General features: G+C 35.4%; 1 protein-coding gene across 2 annotated transcripts in view; it reads left to right on the top strand.

Annotated features, from left to right (window-relative positions):
• DIAPH3 (diaphanous related formin 3) overlaps window positions 1-18,987 on the top strand; it is a 242,258-nt gene that overhangs the window by 60,819 nt on the left and 162,452 nt on the right. The gene's annotated exons all lie outside the window — the stretch shown is intronic.

Below are 18,987 nucleotides of genomic sequence, written 5' to 3'. Positions count from 1 at the left end.
CGCTTGAAGCAATTAGAGTAAGTCTAAAAGATAATTGTGGTGCCTCTATAACGGTGGGAGAATTCCCAAGAATGTTCCATGAATTAATAGGTTGGAAGGTTTAAAAGCCACTGGAGGAAATACAGTTTCCTATGTGTAATTAAACAGTAAAATTTGGGAGACGAGATGATATTCAGGCCAAACATGTTAATGGCCCAGAAGAGGATTGTGAATCTCCACAGACGGCAAGAACATTAGAGTTAATAAGATTAACATCCCTTCAAAGTTTAACTGAATGGACTGAGTACATTGTTTTGACAAAACCTAATAGAAGAGAGTTATTGGATCTACAGTTGAAAAATCAGTGAAGTATCCTCTTACTCCGAATGCAGGGGCAGAGGGGGGACAATTGAAAGCCTATAGCCTGCAGGGACAGGTGCATCTTACTGCTCAATCTTTTATAAGTTTTGAAATCTCTCTCATCTCACTTGGGTGATACACAATTATCTTAATTTTTCAAAGGAACTGGAGACACTAAAGATTTTATTTAGAACAGCAAGGAGGGGTCTAAAGGGCAACATGGAACTAAATTTCATCTTTGTTCAAGTGAGCAGTTTACAGAAAATTGCACGAATGCTTAAAGTTATAAGTAGACAGGACCAGGCATCTCTGTGTTTCTTAAGAGCATGAATTCTGGTAGAAAGGACAGCAGAGTAACTGCTTTTGTTCTCATGACCGTGAGGAGATGAGGGGATGCTTCTTTGTAGCTTATACATAATTACTGTTTATAACAAAACTTGCCAAAGAAATTGGAGACATCTAGTTTTCTTCACTTCTCAGTCTTGAAGATATTTAACATCCTGCTATCTAAAGTAGAATCAGGAAGCTATTCACTAGACTCTATTTGGGAACAGTCCTTGACTGTTTCTAAAGCTTTGCCTCTAAAACCAGCAAGACGCGAAGCTGAAAATGATTTTGTAGCCAAATGATGGCATGCAAAGAATGAGCTGCTTTCCACTCTGTTGAAGGGTCTGCTTAGGCACTCTTTTCATTGAAAACATTGTGTAAGCAGCGGTATCTAGTTGTGGAAGCAGGGACCAGAATGTTCAATGATGCTTTAAGTTAATTTTATTCTGATTAAGTAAAATCAGATTGAAGTACTCAAATGTTCAGTTGCTGTATTTTGCCAGCTGATGCACCAGAAGTATTTCAGCGTTGATCCAGAAGAGGAAGTCTTGTGTATGTAAATAATCCACTGAGGAATTCTACCAGAAAAAGGAACACAGAACAGTGTAGAATAGATTTGAAGCTTTAGCAGATGTTTGTATAGAAGATGTTGTAAATTATGTTGATTTTGAATGAGTATTGAAGCGTTTGAAATAACTGAAGATGTTACCGAGCTGTGAAAGAAATATTACTCAAGAATGAAAAAGTAAGAGAGTCTACCTTAAGAGTATAGGAAAAATAGTAGTAACATGTAGCGAAGACTCTATGTAGAGGGAAAAAAATCACTGTTGTTGAGGATGTCTGGAGACATGGTAGAGGTGTGTTCTTGAATCATGGAATTATTTGCTTTGGAAGGGGTCTCTGGAGGTCACCTGTTCCAGCCACCTTTGTAAAAGGAGAGTCAGACTAGTTCATGTTGCTTGGGCCTTTGTCCAGCTGAGTTTGAAATATCCCTGAAGATAGAGATGTGTGGATGGACAACCTGTTCTCATGTTTGCCACTGTTGTGGTGAGATTTTTTTCCTAACATCATCTTGGAATATTTCTTGTTGCAACTTGTGTCTGTTGCCTTTTGCTCATTGTGCACCTCCAAGAAGAATCTGGTTCCCTCTTATTTGTAGCCTTGTTAGGTAGTTTCAGACAGCAGTAAGAGTTTCCTTGCCCTTTATCATTCTCAAGACAGGTCTCTTAGCCTTTCTGTCTGCATCTTGTGTCTCAGCCCTCTAATAATCTTGATGACATTATGCTATACTCAGTCCTGTAGATCTATATTTTTCTTGAAGTGGGGAGCCACAAACTGAAAAGTACTCCAGATACTTCTCCCTGAGACAAAAGGGGCATAGAGGGAAATTATCACATCTTTGACCTGCTGACAACAGTCTTGGTAACTTAGCGGAGGAAATGTTTTCGTTGTGCTGCTTGTTTAATAATAATAATGATGAGCCCGCATAAAGGGCTATGGGCGGTATAGAGTATTTTCTCTTCATTCTTTTACTTGTTATAAAGCTGTTTTTGTCACTTTCCAGAAATTGAACCATTTTGTGAAAGCAACATGTTTTATAAAAATTGAAACTTTGAGCTGAAACAATAAGTATCAAAGCATCAATTGCTTTGTATTCTTGTAGCAACTTACTGAAGACAAAGTGTAAATTTATTTACTGACTCAGAATTTATTCTTGTCTCAGAATAAATTTGTAATCCTAAAGAAATCTAAGATTATACATATATGAAAGAAGTAGTCAAGAGTGTAATGGAAAACCAACTCCTTTGTCATAAAACCATATAGATCTACTGCTACGCAGGGAATGTGGGAGGAGAATATTAGATCAGAATCTGGAAGTACAGGTCAGTGTGTGGATGGAATATTTTCAATGTGAATATTTGAGAAAAGACTTGATCGTGACTGAAAAATGTACATACAGTTAAATATTTGCAAGAAAAGATAAGCGTTTACTGTGAGATGCCCCAAGAAACAAAGAAACAAAAGATTGTGCAACCCTCAAATCATTAGCTTTGTGTCAGTATCTAAATGAGTAAAAATAAGGAGTGAAATCACTGCCTTAAAGACATCAGTGTGGAAGTAAGGTATTGCTCCATGGCATGCTCCTGGGCTGGGTAGGGGGTACAAAAAAAATAGTAATTGAGCAAAATCAGATGATGAATGTGGGTGGTTTGCATGAATGATCTTTGGTTTTCTGGTAACTTTCTTGTTTTTAAAGGCAAAAAGAAAGTTTGGTATGAAGGGTAGTTAGAGGCTTGAAAGAGGAAGAAGTAAGAAATTTATCAGGATTATACTCATGGTGGCAGATCAATGAAGAAAATCTGTGAAAAGCCTTTTTGGCAACAATGGTATCAAAGGAATCTCTCACTATAATTCTTTGAAAACACTAAACTAAATATATGACTTAAAGTTAACTGGAATGTGAAATACTGAGCAGCAGAGCTGAAGCAAACCCTGTATGTGCTTTTATATTATCTTAAGCCTAAAAGATAAGATGAACAAACAAAAATGCTCGTTATCGGATGACAACCGCTTTATAATAGATATGTTGGAAGCCTGATGTAAGGAGGAAAATCACTGGTGTATGATGTTAATATGCTGCCAACTTTGCTGGAATGATTAGACATACAGGCGGGGGAGTGGCGGCTTGCATAAAAGGTAGCATGAAGTGTAGCAGCATGATAATCTTGTGGGGTGAGGAGCCTACTGTGCGAAACCTTGTGAATGGAAATTTCTTTGAATAATATAGTTCTATACTGTATTAATAGCTCTTGGATTACATGAAGTTTGTGATGAGACAATGTTGAGATTAGAGATGCTGCAAACTTTGTGGCAATAAAGTGAGAGATTTAATTACTTGCATAAGTTTTGAATTGATTCCTCATCATAATGTTATGAGAAGATAAAAGCTTTGGATGCAACAAATTGCTGTTTCCAATATTCCTGTAAACCAAGGCAAAGGGGAGCTGTTCTGGGAATTGGCTTGAGTCATGCACAGGACCTAGGAGGTCGGAGCAGGAGAAGAGGAGGGAATGATCACTCTCTTAATGTTGGACCAGGAGAGAGCAATCCAAGTAAATCTATTATACAGGTATTTCAACTTCAGGACAGGGAACTGAATGAAAAAGGCAGATGGTCAAGCAAGCAAGATCCTCATGCCTATTAGCAACTCCGAAGCTATTCTGAAAATGCCATCTTAAAAATTTGAATAAACTTTATATTGTAAATCAGAAAGAGCCCAACTAAAGCTATGGGGTAAAAAAAATGCATGTGACTAGATAGGAAAGTTAAAGACAGTATTGCAGGGAAAAAGATATCTTTAAATATGGCCTGCCAAAATCAAAGCCATCGGTCAAGTTGGACTTGATAATCTTAGAGGACTTTTTAAACTTTTTAAACTTTTAAAAAATGATTCTGTGATTCTATGAAATGAAGATAACTAAAAAACTTATTAAATGTAGTTAGATAAATGTAAACAGGACATTCTTCACATACTCTTCTAGAATTCTGAATTTACTGCTTAGGATACTTCAGCTGATATTGAAAAATGTATTTAATTTTTTGAAAATGAAGATAGCTAGGGAATTGGTGGGACCACTTGGTCACAACTTGAAAAGTTCAGCAGTTTAAAAGAGCATTAGACAAATTCAGGTGTAGTAGATCCAAAAGAAATAGGAAAGGATATAACATTCCTAGTCTAGTTTTTTAGGAAGAGGCATTTCCTCTTTTGGGAAGTGAGGAGGATGAATTATAAGTAGTGATAAGGCTGGTGTAGTGTCTTTTTAAGAAACATCTCTTATTGCAGCTCTTGGAGAGAGCGCTGGGCTAGGGGCATCACTGGTCTGTCGCAATAGGGCATTTATTAGGTTCTTAATCATGGATACAAGAATGCCTGTTTGCTTGGAGTAGCTTCAAGCTACTATGTTTAAGACTTAATGCTGAAATAAGTTAAGTTTTTATATGAGAATACTTGGCCTTGTCACTTACAGAAAGGTGAAAAGTAATGAAGCACCTGTGAGAAATGTACTTTGTGGGGGTACTTTGAAGAGTACTGGTGTGGAGAAGGTATAGCCATTGGTGGAAGTCTGTAAATAAGTGTAATTTAGGTGGTGAGACTGTAGTAGTTACGCTTAAAGTAGGATACGTGCTCAGGATAACTCAAGAAGGAACCAGCTACATATTGCTTAAAGTCATCCTTTGGGTGCTTGAAGTGGTTTGCCAAAGGTGATTCCAACACTTAGGAGCTTGTATGGAGTGTACAAGAAAGCAACCTGTTACCAAAGAGAATTCTTTGGAAAAATTTAAATACAAAATGACGATTTGTTTCATGCATGCATAATATACAGTAGGTAGTAGTTTTCTGAAATACCTGCTTTATAATTAGTGCATGGCTTCATGTTTGGGTTTGTTTTTTTTTAACTTATGTTTGAAGTGTTAAAGTCCAAATGAGGATTAGAAATTGCAGATCAAACATACAAGAAATCACTCCTAAATTTTTCATTATTTTTAGAAATATACAGATAACTTCAGTTAGTGAGAGATGGCATGGAAAATTAGAAATACTCTTCTTTCTTTTCTAGGGATTAAAGGGAACTGATCTAGTAAACTCGAGAGAAAGATTGCATGATCTCTTTTTTTTTTTTTTTTTTTTTTAATCAGCTGGGACAGATTTTTATCCTAATCTTATTGGAGATGGCAGTGTCTGATCCCATCACACCAGAGCTCCTGCCAGACTTGATTATTCAGAAATAAAGCACTTCTCTGGGAGTGCTATCTCTGTTGGCCCTTGTCTTGAAAAGGTCAATATAGTTCTAATTTTTTTCTTTTTCTCTCTTCCTCTCCCCTGTATAGTCTGTAAGAAAAACCATTGAGGCCTAAAATGCTATGGCGCCAACCAAGTCTCAAACTTTTTAAACAAGAAAAGAGAGTAAATGCTAGTAAGAAGGCCAAATCACTGTCGTGGTTCAGCCTCAGTCGGCAACTAAACACCACGCAGCCGCTCGCTCACTCCCCCCACCCCTGTGGGATGGGGAAGAGAATTGGAAGAGCAAAAGCAAAAAAAACCCCAAAACTAGTGGGTTGAGATAAGAACAGTTTAATAAAATAATCATTACAATAACGATGATTATCATAGTAATAACAATAATGATAATATAATAAAAAGGAAAAAGGGAAAAAAAGTGAAAAAAAAGACAGAAACACAAATGATACAACCACTCACCACCCACTGACTGACGCTGCCCATCCCAGAGCCGCAATTGCTGCTTCCCTCCTCCCCCGGCCAGCTCCCCCCAGGTAACATACTGGGCATGACGTTACATGATATGGAATATCCCTTTGGCCAGTTTGAATCTGCTCTCTTAGCTGTGCCCCCTCCCCTCCCCGCTTCTTGTGCACCCGGCAGAGCGTGGGAAGCTGGAAAAGTCCTTGGCTGGTACAAGCACTACCCAGCAACAACCCAAACATCGGTGTGTTATCTCAACACTGTTTTCATACGAAGTCCAAAGCACAGCACTATGCCAGCTACACTGAAGAAAATTAACTCTATCCCAGCTAAAACCATGACAATCAGCAATGTGAATTAATTTAATGCTGTATTTGATGTGCCACAGGCTATCCAGCATAAGGAATAGAATGTGTGGTCAGCCACCTGAAGGATTAGGTGGAGCCTAGTGTCCTCATACTTTCCTCCTCTGGAGGAGGATTTACACCAAAGTTGCTCCAAACTGTGCTTCTTAGGAAATCTTATTATTTTAAACCTGTAAGACTGCCAACAGTATAGTAACTTCTGCTGATAATATAGCACTGAGTAACTCAAGTTACCTTTTAATGTCACCATTACGAACCATGTACAAGTATAACTAAAGCCTGCTATATGTTTAAGTTTGGCTGCCTTGCAGTATCACCCTAACTACCCTTTATACCAAAATTATTCTAAAAGATTTTTGCATATAAAATGAAAAAGGAAAAAAAGTTTCTTTCTGAAGAATGCAGGAGTAAGTTATAGGCATTTACGAGGGGCAGCAACAAATAACTTCTACATAGCACTGAAATATCAATTGCATTTTGCAATTTTAATATGTCATCTTTCCACTGAGGGAGGAGATGGTATATTTGCTGTTGCATCAGTGGTAAATTTATTAGTTTTTTCTATTCTTAACAAGTAGAATGATCTCTGCTCTTACCTTATTTTGATAGCTGTATCGAATATATTTATAATGTACAGCTTGGTAGATAAGAATCCATGAATGAATATACTCTTGTGGTGGGTTGGCGTTGGCTGGCAGCCAGATGCCCACCCAGCCACTCTCTCATCAAATGGAAAAGCTTGTGCATCAAGTTAAAGATGGGGAGATCTCTTAGTAATTACCATCACAAACTCAATTTTTGAAAAGTAATTTAATATATGTATTTTTTTAATGTCCTACCATGGATAGGAGAAATCTTCAGTTTTTCAGATTGTTAAATGTACTTAAGGAAGTGGGATGTGAATAACTCCTAAAGCGTGACTTTCATATTGAGATAACACCACAGATATGTGGCAAATGAGAAATAAAAACCTGGAAAGGGAATTAACATGCTAATGGTTGGAATAGTCTGACAATGGCATTTATTTTGTAGTTTGTTTCTTTTTGGAGCTATAAATTGTGTCATCTTTTTCCTTTTAATCTCTTTCTATGGCAATTTCTTAGGGTGAATTCTCCCCTCACCAGTACCCTAATCTGAGTACATCAGAATCATCAGTAACATCAGATCAGTATTCTGACAGGACTGTTGAAAAAAGTCAGTCTGTTGGTAGATGTTATAAATAGTTTTAGAAAAACTTGTGTTTCTAGAAAGGGTAAACTGGTTTGCAGTTAGGAAATGCTTTGTCAGACAGCAAAAGGGTATTGTTGAAGAGTTTGTTATAGCACTTCTAAGTAACCACCTAAGCAAAGTATTAATTTTACCTTAATTTTAATTTATTTTAACTTACTTCAACTTAAATTTTTTGCTTTATGGCAGAGTTGTAGTGTGTGGTGTTATTAGGTGATTGGTTCTTCCCTTCTACACACAGGCTATTTATTATTTCCTGTCAGCTTTGAAGCACATTGAGTGCTTTCCTTTCTCCTCAGTAAAGTGCCTTGATGCAGTAGTTCCTGCATTTCACCTTTACCTTTTTCTTTCAAACAAGTGATGCTTTTTTTTTTTCATTGCTGATTTCTACCCAAAATGCAATATTAGTCTCCAGTTAACTCATGTTTGATGAAAATATGACAGTATATTCAGGCTAGCAAAAGCACTCCGCTCCCATTTTTCATCACTCTGGTAGGAAAAGCCTTTGAGGGCTTGATGTTTTAGAAGCAACAAGAGTGTTCCTTTATTGATTTCTGTAGAGAATGTTCTTACAACGTGAATAAGTTGTATTGAATATTATATATATATATATTTATTTTCACGTATCCAGAGAGGAAAAAAGCCCTGCTTAGTATCGTGAGTCCTAAACCATAAATAGCAATTGAATGGAAAAACAGGTTTGGAACTTAAAATGCAAGTTAAAGGAGGTCATCACAGTGCCCTTGCTCAATCTAAACCTTTTGTTTATTTAATTGAAAATATTCACTTCAACAACTTGCATGTTTGTCCCTATACCAGCAAGGGTCTTGGAAGAATTAATTTGCTAGTGTTTGTATTGCACACAAGGTATAAACCACTATATACCTACTACAAACCTATTTTCATGGGTTTTACCTCCTTTTTAGTTTTGTTACATGTTTATGCACTAAGTGCTTTTGATGAATTTCTAAACTAATGTTACAAGCATTTACATCTAAAGGTAACATTGTATTTGAGTGCAATAAAATCTTCATTACAACGGTGCTTTTAATGTAGCCTTTTTTATTGTGAGCTGAGAAAAATAATTTAAATACAAGAAAAGAAGTGTTTAACAAACCTTAATTGGCAAACCTTCAAAGTCACTGTCGATGAAAATTATTAGCATTTCAATTTCCGTGAGCACTACTTCTCATGCTTTAGAAAATTTGCCATTTAGTTTCTCAGTGAATGGCTCGATTCAGAGAAAATTCATTTCAAGGACAATCCATTTAAAAAAAAAACAAACAACCAAAAAACAAAAAAATTAAACAAGGACATTATATGTTAATGGAACAGTGACTTCCAATTAGGCAGCTGTTAGACAGTACTTGGGTAGACACTGGTATGCCACGCAGAATATAGCAGTGTATTTGGCAGAGCCTTTGGTTCTGTTGGCATTTGATCTGGTTCAGCTGGAACAACATTTTAATTTATTCATATGCAAAAAGTGGTTATAGACATCTTTCCTTAGCCACTAAGGCTGCATATTCCTCTTCACATTTACGCAGAGTAGTAGGTAATCTGACCTTATCTAACGTGTAACTTATTTTCTGGTTAAAGTGGGTCTTACATAAAAATCAGTAAGTTGATTACTTCGTTTGAGAAACTAACTTCCATTGTAGGCTTCTGTTCTCCTCTACGTGATCTCTACGTGATAAATCTCTCATACGGTTTCTTCATTCTAAATAGATTCTTCTAATCTGTAAATATCTTGCCTTGATAGTTTCCTAACAGACTTTTTAACTGAGCTCCTTCAGAACGTTTTATGAAACAAACACCACCATAAAGGATGCATATGTCATAAATGTCCCATAGATGGGATCCCCACCCCTGTAGCAACCAGGTTCTGAATGGAGAGAACTTAATTGATCTGAAATGGTAGGAATTTTTGGAGGATGGGGTTTCAACAAAATATTCTTTACATAGGATATCATCTAGCTTAGCATTCTGAAAGCTTTCCGAATAGGACAGGACGTGTTTGCATTATTATTTTTTTTAATTATCATTATTACTTTTATTATTGGCTGGCACAATAGTTAAATAATACAGTGAAATAGCAGTTGTATTTTCAGATAAACTCTTCTTCTGGATCAGTTTGCTTTCAGTTTCATTTAAATTAAGAGAATGAAGACACTGGTCAACATATTCTGTAGCTTTTAACAACTTTGTATTTCTGTTTTATGGCTTTGCTTCCCCACTTTTCCCATTTTTACAAGTTAGTGGGGCTCTACTTCTCTTTTTGAACTCACAGGTTAGCTCTTCTACAACCTTGCTCACCTCTGACAGCCCTGGAGTAATGAAACGTAGAAGTCTTATCTGCTCTATTATTCAGCTTAACAGTTCTAAAGACTAAACGCTTCCTGCTGTGCAATCTGACTTGTCTTTTGATATAGAAATACCTGTTTTTAAAATTGTAAATGCGTATGTAGAGCTGGCAAGGGTGACAAGCCAGAAGGAGGCTACTCAGGGTGACGGCTTACCTTTGCAGTTCCCTGGTCGTGCAGTGTAATGCCTTGTGGCACTATAAAATTTGGCTGCAATGTACTTGATATGTATGCTGCAGAACGTTGTTTTTTTGTTGCTGGCATTTCAGTGTGAGATCTCAAAGTATTAGCTCATCTATTTGAAACAGTGGGAAGATGAAAGAAGCAACTAAATGTTCAGCAAGATTGTTTTGAATGAAAGCTGCTATCAAAGCTGGCAAAATGGAGGGCAGGTGTAACTGGAATGTGTGAAGAGAAAGTGGGATTCAAGGCTAAGTTGCACGTTGTAGGAGAAAGCTTGGCATGTGGAGTTCAACAGATCTATAATGCTGCTGTGAAAAGAAACAAACCTGGGTCTATATGTAGCTAAAACCAAACTAGGTAAGATCATCCTAACGGCAAAATTCCAAGAGAGAAAGTTATTGTCAGTAGAAGTCTAGTAGTATAAACTAAATTGCTGCTTTAATGCTCTGTAGAAGAGAAACAGTAGTGATAAATGAAGGATTGGACTCGGTCAGACTTGAAAAACGGGAAGATAGAGTCCGTTTGCTGCTACCAGTTGACTCTCAGAATGCACCTGTAAGTCTTCCTTATTCAACAAACTAATGGAAGAGGTAGAGAGCAAGCGGGGACAAATGGTGAGTTAAGCTGTGCTGTGCAGATGCATGTTTTATAATAAATATAAAGAATCTGAACCACTTGAACAAAGATAGTTTTTTTGAGAACAGAATACCCATGTTCACTGGAAGGAGACATTTTGGATCTTCAAATTACTGGTGCTGAGAGAACCTGGGAGTGTGGACCAAAACCCCAAGTACAAAGCATATTTGTGACTAAATAAGAGTCTTCCTGAAACAACAGTGGCAAAAATAAGTCAGCATGAAAAGAGTAAGAGAAATTAAGGACAAAGAGCTTCTTGTGTCAAGGGGCTATTGTGCCTCTGATTTGTCAAGAAAATACTGTGATATATTTTTCTAGAACTTGTGCGTACCTCTAGGGTGAAATGGAAATTATATCACGCTTAACTTCCTTAAAACCAATAAGAAAAAATTGTTCATGCATACCACTGTCAGTGCTTGTTCTGGACTGTCTATATAGCTCTTGGTACTTATGCGGCTCCAGTCTCTGAAGAGAAGGCTTATTTTTTGATCACCAGTTGGGTTTTTCTGTTTACTCAGGGAAATATTTGTATTCAGTCTTTAGCTGGGGGGGGGGAAGGGAAGGGGAAGAAGTCATATAGATTTAATCAAAGTATAATTCTGCTGCAAGAACCACATTTACTGATAATGGTGCTTGCAATAGTTGTATATTCAGGTCAATTTGAATGAATGCTTTGTCATTGTTTACAAGTAGAAATAATAAATAATTTTGATGCACATAAAATTAGTCTAATTCCTCAAAACTGAGTGAGGTCTAGTGACTAATTAGTCAACTGTTACGCATGTGTAAACCTAACCGGAAGAGAGAGGGAAAATCCTCTTCTACGTCATTTAGACATCTTAATGTGATCAATACTGAAAGGACTAAAACTGATGCAAAGCAGACTTATTTGTCCATTCTTATATTTCTCCAGCATGTGAAAATTTGAGGCTAATACAAAGATGTGTGACCAGATAATAAAGAAGTACTATTATTGTTGTTGTAAGATAAATTATGTTTTTCTTTGTAAAAGACATGTAAAATAAGTGAATCTGAATACTAGACTGATCGTTCAGAATCTCTGTGATAGAATCTACATCATCTTCAGTCTCACAAAACTACAGCACAGACTTTGAAGAGCAGGAATTCAAGAAGGTTTAATGATACGGATTTTGTTTGCCTGAGTGGCTGAGAAGTTTTCTGGGCAGAGTTTTAAATGCGTGTTAATTAGAAAGTCTCTTAATACTTAGCCTAAAACTGTATTCACACTATTTGTCTGATATGCAGGCTTTGGTAGGTTTGGTAGATTTCCTATTATCTATTTTTAATGCAGAAATCTGTGTCCTTTTTCAACATAAGAGAAGATCAGAATTCTCAGTGGAGTTACACTCAGTTTTATAGTATGGTGTGGTATTCATGTGTTCTTTAGCCAGTGAAGACGAGAATTCACTTGCAATTCCATCATCACCATAGTTTAGTCTCTGTCACATAGTACATGAGATACATCGGTGTTTTACTGGGAATAAATGCTACAGTTCTCTCCTACTTGCTTTTTAATATAATATTCTGGAATGCTGTATCTTAAGGCTTGCTTGCAGTGGATGCTTTCTCGGTTTGAATCTCTTTTCTGTTTATGATTGGCTGATCGCTTCATTCCTTAATATACCACAAGAGTGTGTCATAGTACAGTAAATGATCTGTATTACTGAATATCTGTTACAGATCTGGTGAAAGATGAGAGAATACTCTGAGAAATACAAACTCTGAAAGTAACGCCTGTTGTACTTCTGTAATAATGCTGAAGAAACGTGGTTGTATAGTTGGAAGATAGATAGGCTTACTCTCAACTACAAGGCTTTTTCCACTTGTTTTCAGAAAGTGAGGTCAATGTTATCTCCTGCAAGTTTGTATTTTCAGTGAAATTAGCAAGTATCATCTTGTAACCCAAAACCTAGTGTCCTAGTTGATTCCTGTTTGTGTCAGTTTTTTATATTTGTCTTTCATATTAGGGAAAGCTTTTAACAGAATATTTTTATTTAAAGAAAATTGTAACATTTTACTAGCTATTTACGTAGAATAGTACACTGAATATTGAATCGTTGAGTATATTTAAATATTTCTAAGTACTTAGGCTGTGAATTAATGGAAAAGGTTCTTTTGTGGGTTAGAAACCGTGTCCCTAAATTACTAAATTAAATTTTTTTTTAGTGTTAGCAATTAAAAGCTTTTAATGTGCAAATTGTGAAATACTGTTCTAAGATCAGAACACCAATGTGTTCTTGGGAAATTGTGCTGCGGATTCCAGTACAGTCTCCAGTTATACTTTCCAGCTCTGAGGAAGAAGTTAAGGTGTTTTACACACGTTTAGTGTGCATCCTGTTTATTGGCTTACAGAAGTTGGAACTTTTTTGTCTTTTTTTAATTAGTTATGTTTGGGTATTAACTAAACAAATGGGGTTTATTTCAGACTAGGATATCAGGATTTATTTCAAATTTCAGGGTTGAGAACTACAACCCTCATTATGTTTTTATTTTACTGGACATCTCATGCCGCTGAGTACAAATAAATAGCATATACCTTTTTTGTGGGTTTTATGGTGCTCTAAATGTTTGGAATAATGTAAGTAAATCTGTTATTTTGAAAGGCTGTAGTTAGTGTTTCATTAAGGTATCAATGGCATTTTAGTGTTATTAGTTATTTAATTTGTGTTCAGTTTTCCTGGAAAACTTGCTCTTGGCTCCAGCTGTTGCTCATACCTGTCATGTTATAAGCAGTCATGAAAAATGTGCTCTAAAATAACGGGAAACTGATGCAAATAGAAAGTACAGTACAGATGCAAACATGGAAAACAATGAATTTTCTTGGAAACATTTTTTACCATGTGGTTTTGTATTTCTGAATGCAACAAGTGATGATAAAGAGTAGTTAGAAAAATCACATGAAGGTAGTATTTCATTTAGATTATAAAGTATTTTAACATAGATTTCTGGAAGGAGACAGGAGGAAGCAAGTACTATTTGCACAAAATAAGCCTGTGGATATATGAGAGCAATGCTAGGCTAAGCCTCCTTTGAGAATGAAACAATGCTTTTTGTTTCAATGTTTTGCCCCGGTACTACAGTATATCAGACCTGTGGTAATCAAGCTTTACTGCTTCTATCATATAAACAATTTTTCAGATTGATTTAACTCAAGTGTAAAAAAGATCTAAACTGCTTGCATCTTTCAGGAAGTTAGAAAGGTGCACTACTGTCAGGAACAGCACTGAGAACACTATGTTACTTTTCCCTTCCTTTAATTAACCATATCAACCTAAACCCCTCTCTGTGTTACGTTCAGATATACATTGATAAAGGTATTGGTATCAATCAGTCAGGGAGTTCTAATGGTTTTGTTTTCCCCGTAGATTGCTATTGAAAAATATTGTTTTCTGGTATTTAATAAATCTAATAATAAGAAGCTATAGCTCTTATTTACTGAGCTTTGTATGTGAGAGTCCCTGTATCCCAAATAAAAGAAAACAACTTGGTACCTGAATAATCTGCAGTCTAGAGGTATGTGATGCAACTTCCTCATATTGTAGACACCTTCATGAGTATATTATGAATATGGAAGTTTTACCTGTTACAGTTTGTAGTTTAGTGGTTTTCTGATAAATGACCTTATGGCTACAGTTACTAGATGATACTTGCCTTCTTTTTTGCTTTGATAGTTTTCTTCTCTTTCAAAGCTTTCTTCAAGAGAAGCAGAGCTTTAATAAACATTCCATAAGGTCATAAAATTAAATAAATGATCATTGACTCATTTTGTATGTTTTTCTTGGTACTTTTCATTAGTGTTTTTTCCTGTATTAGACCTGTCCAGAATCAATAGTTAAAATGGGCACTCTTCTGAACAGCCTTGAATAATTGGCTTATTACAGGGTATATTAAAGCATATAATCTAAATGAAGGTATGCTCCATTTACCTTTACTTGCAGTCTCATTATGGCTTGAGACTATGAGAGTTTAGTGTTCAATATGATGAGCACACGGAGTCTTAACGGTGTAACTCACATGCTTAGACAAGATACCCCATAATAGTGTAATCTTTTGCTTGGCACCCAATGCACTGAAACTTCTGAAAGCTCATTAAGTATTCCTAATGTCCTATTTCAGCCACTGGTAATAGACTAGGCAACCTTCAAATGTGTCTACAGTGATCTTAAAATTTGATGTAAACTGTGGTGTGTTAAGTAGAAACTTCCTAAAATAGAATATGTTTGGTAAATCCAGTTGTTTCCAGCTTGAGTATATAAGGTCAGTCAGATCTCTTGGGCCATTGGAGAGTCACGGTAATACCTACCTTTTTCGGAGCTGTTTAACACTCCCAACCCCCACCAAGGAAAACAAAACAAAGAACACCCCACACCCCCCTCAACAAAACAACCTGCCTTCCCTTGTCCTCTGGAATATTTAATCTCTCTTACTAGTTAATTTTCTAACAATATTTAAAACTTACTTTGGAGGGAAGTTGAAATTATTTATCAGACATTCTAGCAAAAAAACTAAGAAGTCATTAAGATTAATTTCTGATGTTTACAAGCTTAAGCCAGCCTCAATTGTATGACTGGCATCTAATTTTAAAAGCATTGGGTTATTTAACTGGTTTTGGCAAAATTACTCAACAGATCAAGAGGAATGAGGAGGTCAAGGTGGGAAATTACCTTCTTGTCACTTTCTACTGAGACGTGACATGCTTTCAAATCTGAGACAGTTTTTGTCATTCAAAACTGATGACTTAAATCCAAACATACTCACAAAACTGAATTAAGAGTATAGTACTGGTGATTGTGCTGGGCCCAAAAGTTGTGGCATGTGTTTGGGGTATGAAACATCAAATTTGGAGTTCATTCTGTATATGAGATCACAGACTTGTTCTTGCTTTTGAAGTACAGGCCCTTCTGGAGTGAATGGCTATCTTCACTTCTTTTCCTAAATGCTGCAATATACTTTATTTAAAAACAAATTAATACTCCCAGGCCCCCTTCCCCAATAACTAGCTGAATAGTTATTAAAGTGCTAATTACTACTTTTAGCTAGTAAATGGTTTTGAATAGTGAAATAATTGTTAAGTATACTTAAATGCTACTCTATAAATAGTTGCTAGATCAGGAGGAGTTTTTGTGGTAGCTACTAAGATCAAGCATTTTCTTGCTTTCTTTTTTTTTTTTTTTCCTCAATGTCTTGTGCACTGTGGTCAGTGTTTGACCTTTACATATAAATAAAATAGGCTAAATTTAGACTCATTAGTTTTATATTGATCCCTTCCAGCTTTTGTTTTAATGTATGAATTGTTATAAGAATTGTTTTAATTTTTGCTGCTGGATTCTATTTTGATGCGAAGGCATGATGGTTTGAGATCAGCTTGAACCCCTTCTTCTTTTCAGTGGTATCTTGCCTTTTTTTAAAAAATTTGATTTGGTTTTTGATGTAAATATAATGTTGCTATGCTGTTTAAGAGAGCAGAGACTCTGGTTCACCAAATGTGCTAAAATGTAATTTCAAAAGTGGGTACTGATATTTGGGACAAAAATACAGCTTCCTGTTAAAAAAAAAAATAATAAAAAAAGATAGGATAAGTGACCATTTCAATTTAAAGAACATCTCAAAAACTAATGGTTAGTGCTTGGTCTGAAGTCCTCAAGCTGTTGCCAGAAAGTTACTTTGGATATGCAGTATATGACTGAAAGGCTAGTATTTGTGATAGTTAAAAAATTACCATTGCAAAATATGTAAAGCTATTAATCTAGCTTATTGAGGAGTCACAGTACAGACTTGAGCCAAGGCAGTTTTTCATTCTTAATTAACTTTTTTCTACATAGTGTGGACTATGTTGTTTATATGCACCTATCAACAAGTTAATGCTATTGGTAATACTTGGATTTATTTATTAAATATGGCAACTACATCTGCATGGGATTTTGTGTCACCTTGATTGGCAGTGGCTTTAGTTATAGAGCTGTATATTTTGTTTACCTACAAGTACTCCATTGTGCTCTAGAGAGTTGATGTTCATTCAGATTTGTTTATTACACTTAAAAATAAATTAATTTATTTGTTGGTTTCTAGCTAGTTTGAAAGACGTATTAATGCTGCTTTCAGGAAGTAAATATCTGGTTTGCTCAACTTCTCTGACACTATTTTGACAGATTTTTGACAAGTAATGTTCCCTTGGGCAGCTGGGAGCTCACCTTTAATGTAATTGCTACATATATATTAAGCTTTGTACACCAGATCATGTTCCTTCTCAGAGATGTTTCTTAGAAAACTGTGCATGCTTGCAAGTATAATCTGGGTTTCAGAGAGAAAAGATACTCCCCTCTTTCTTGGACATTCAAGACTAAATCTTTAAGCTGCTCATGGTACAATAGCTATTCACTTAGTGCCTTCCCATTGCAAACTGTCTGCGTTCTCCAGTTTCTATGGTATCTACAGCCACAGTGCTAAGTAGCGTAGTTTAATTAAGGTGGAATATAGCTTCCTTTTAGGGAGGTAGATATGTGACACATGAACATTCCCTGATTAGAGCAAACCAATTTTGGTTTGTTTTTGCTTTTAAATTTGCTTTAGTCATGTATTTTTCTCTAATTGCTATTTTCAGTTTCTATTGGGAAGGAGGGCAAAGTTTCCTGAAGCAAAGTTTATGCTTTATGAAACCACATTCTCTGTGCTAGAATAAATCTCAGTACTTACATAGTTACTAAACTTGAACTATTAAAATTGTAACTTCTATTGTTCATCTCTGTTTTCTTAATTCTATCGTATTTTAAACCTCAGTCTCTTACTGTGAGGAAATTATACCTATTCTTACAAGTAGATATATCAGAATTATAACTGTTGCTATTGCTGCTGTTATTTGATCTGAAACTAATATGTAAATATGATATTTCAGTTACTTCAGTCTGGGATGGTAAATTTTCTGGGTTTTAGCATTTGTTTAAATCAGTCTGATCATTTAATGGCCGAGATCATTTAAATTAAGTCCTAAAATAAAGCAGTAAAAAATTTTGTCACTTTAGATTTTAAGGGGTTCAAAGTAAATAAAATGCTAATTATTGGTTAATCATTATTTCATATTAATGTAATATGATTTTGTAAATTTTATATAAGCAGTCATAGTCAACAAGATTGCTAACAAGTGTAATGAACATGGGCAATTATAGTTTGCACTGTCATTTTCTAATAGAAATAGTAATGGTCAGTTATGTCTCTGGCTCTGCACTACTTTGGATTTCTCGGTAAGTTTTCAATGTATATTTCTGTCTTTGTATACATTGTCCTTTAATTTCACATATGTTATGTGAAATCAGTTTAATGTCTCACATTGCATTTTTGCATTACATCTTTTTGTTTTGTATCCAAATACTTTTTTTTTTTAAAAACTATTTATGCATGCCGTTTTGACTTTCTGCTTCCTCCTCTTGTCACCATAGCGACCAGATTCTTGGATCTTTTTTCAGCCTGTATTATGTCTTATATTACTTTGACCTTTGTATATTTAAAAAAGATTCCAAACTTTACTCATCTTACATTCTTACTAGAAACAGATCTTACCATCATATTGAATAACTTACTAGTTTGTGCTTCTCTATAAACCTTGCAACCTCTGGTTTTTTTGGTATATAGATATGTATGCTATGGTTTAAGAATCTATGAAGCTAAGAATCTTTTTTCCCCCCCTCTTTGTGTTGCAGCTTAGCACTGTGATTTCAGACCTGTTTCAAATATTTGGTTAAAAATCTGATGTTTAGTGTGTTGTGAAAGTAATGGATACGCAGCTTTAGGTATAGATATTTTTTTCCACATCTCTGCCACAGTAAGAGTTTTTTAAAATGTATTTTCTATTATAGTTACCCTGTAGTTTTAAATGTACTCGTAGAGAATTACAGAGAGAGTACCTTTATACTTTCTAACAAAGCAATGCATCTTAAAGTGAAGTATCAGTTTTCAGGAAAGGCTTTTACTGTGGTAGTTCTCAGAATGAAATGATAATGTAATATTTTGTGAATTTCTCTAACGCATATAAAAGGACTTATTTTTTCTACCAACTTTCAGATAAGGTCATAGTTTAGAAATAATTATGCTTTTGTATAGATATAGTATTTTGTTGTTTACATTTATATCAATAGCTTTGAATATCCATTGACAAAAGCATAAATTATGTCTGTGAGTGCCATGTATAGTCAGTCTAGATCTATGTGTTGATTTAAAGTAAACTGGACAAAAAAAAAAAGAAAGATTTTAAACACTGAAGAGCTATCTT

The sequence above is a fragment of the Phalacrocorax aristotelis genome, chromosome 1 (assembly GCF_949628215.1).
Source record: "Phalacrocorax aristotelis chromosome 1, bGulAri2.1, whole genome shotgun sequence".
NCBI classification, from domain to species: domain Eukaryota; kingdom Metazoa; phylum Chordata; class Aves; order Suliformes; family Phalacrocoracidae; genus Phalacrocorax; species Phalacrocorax aristotelis.
The sequence above is the reverse complement of the archived record's forward strand: the minus strand, read 5'-3'. Positions and strand labels throughout refer to the sequence as shown.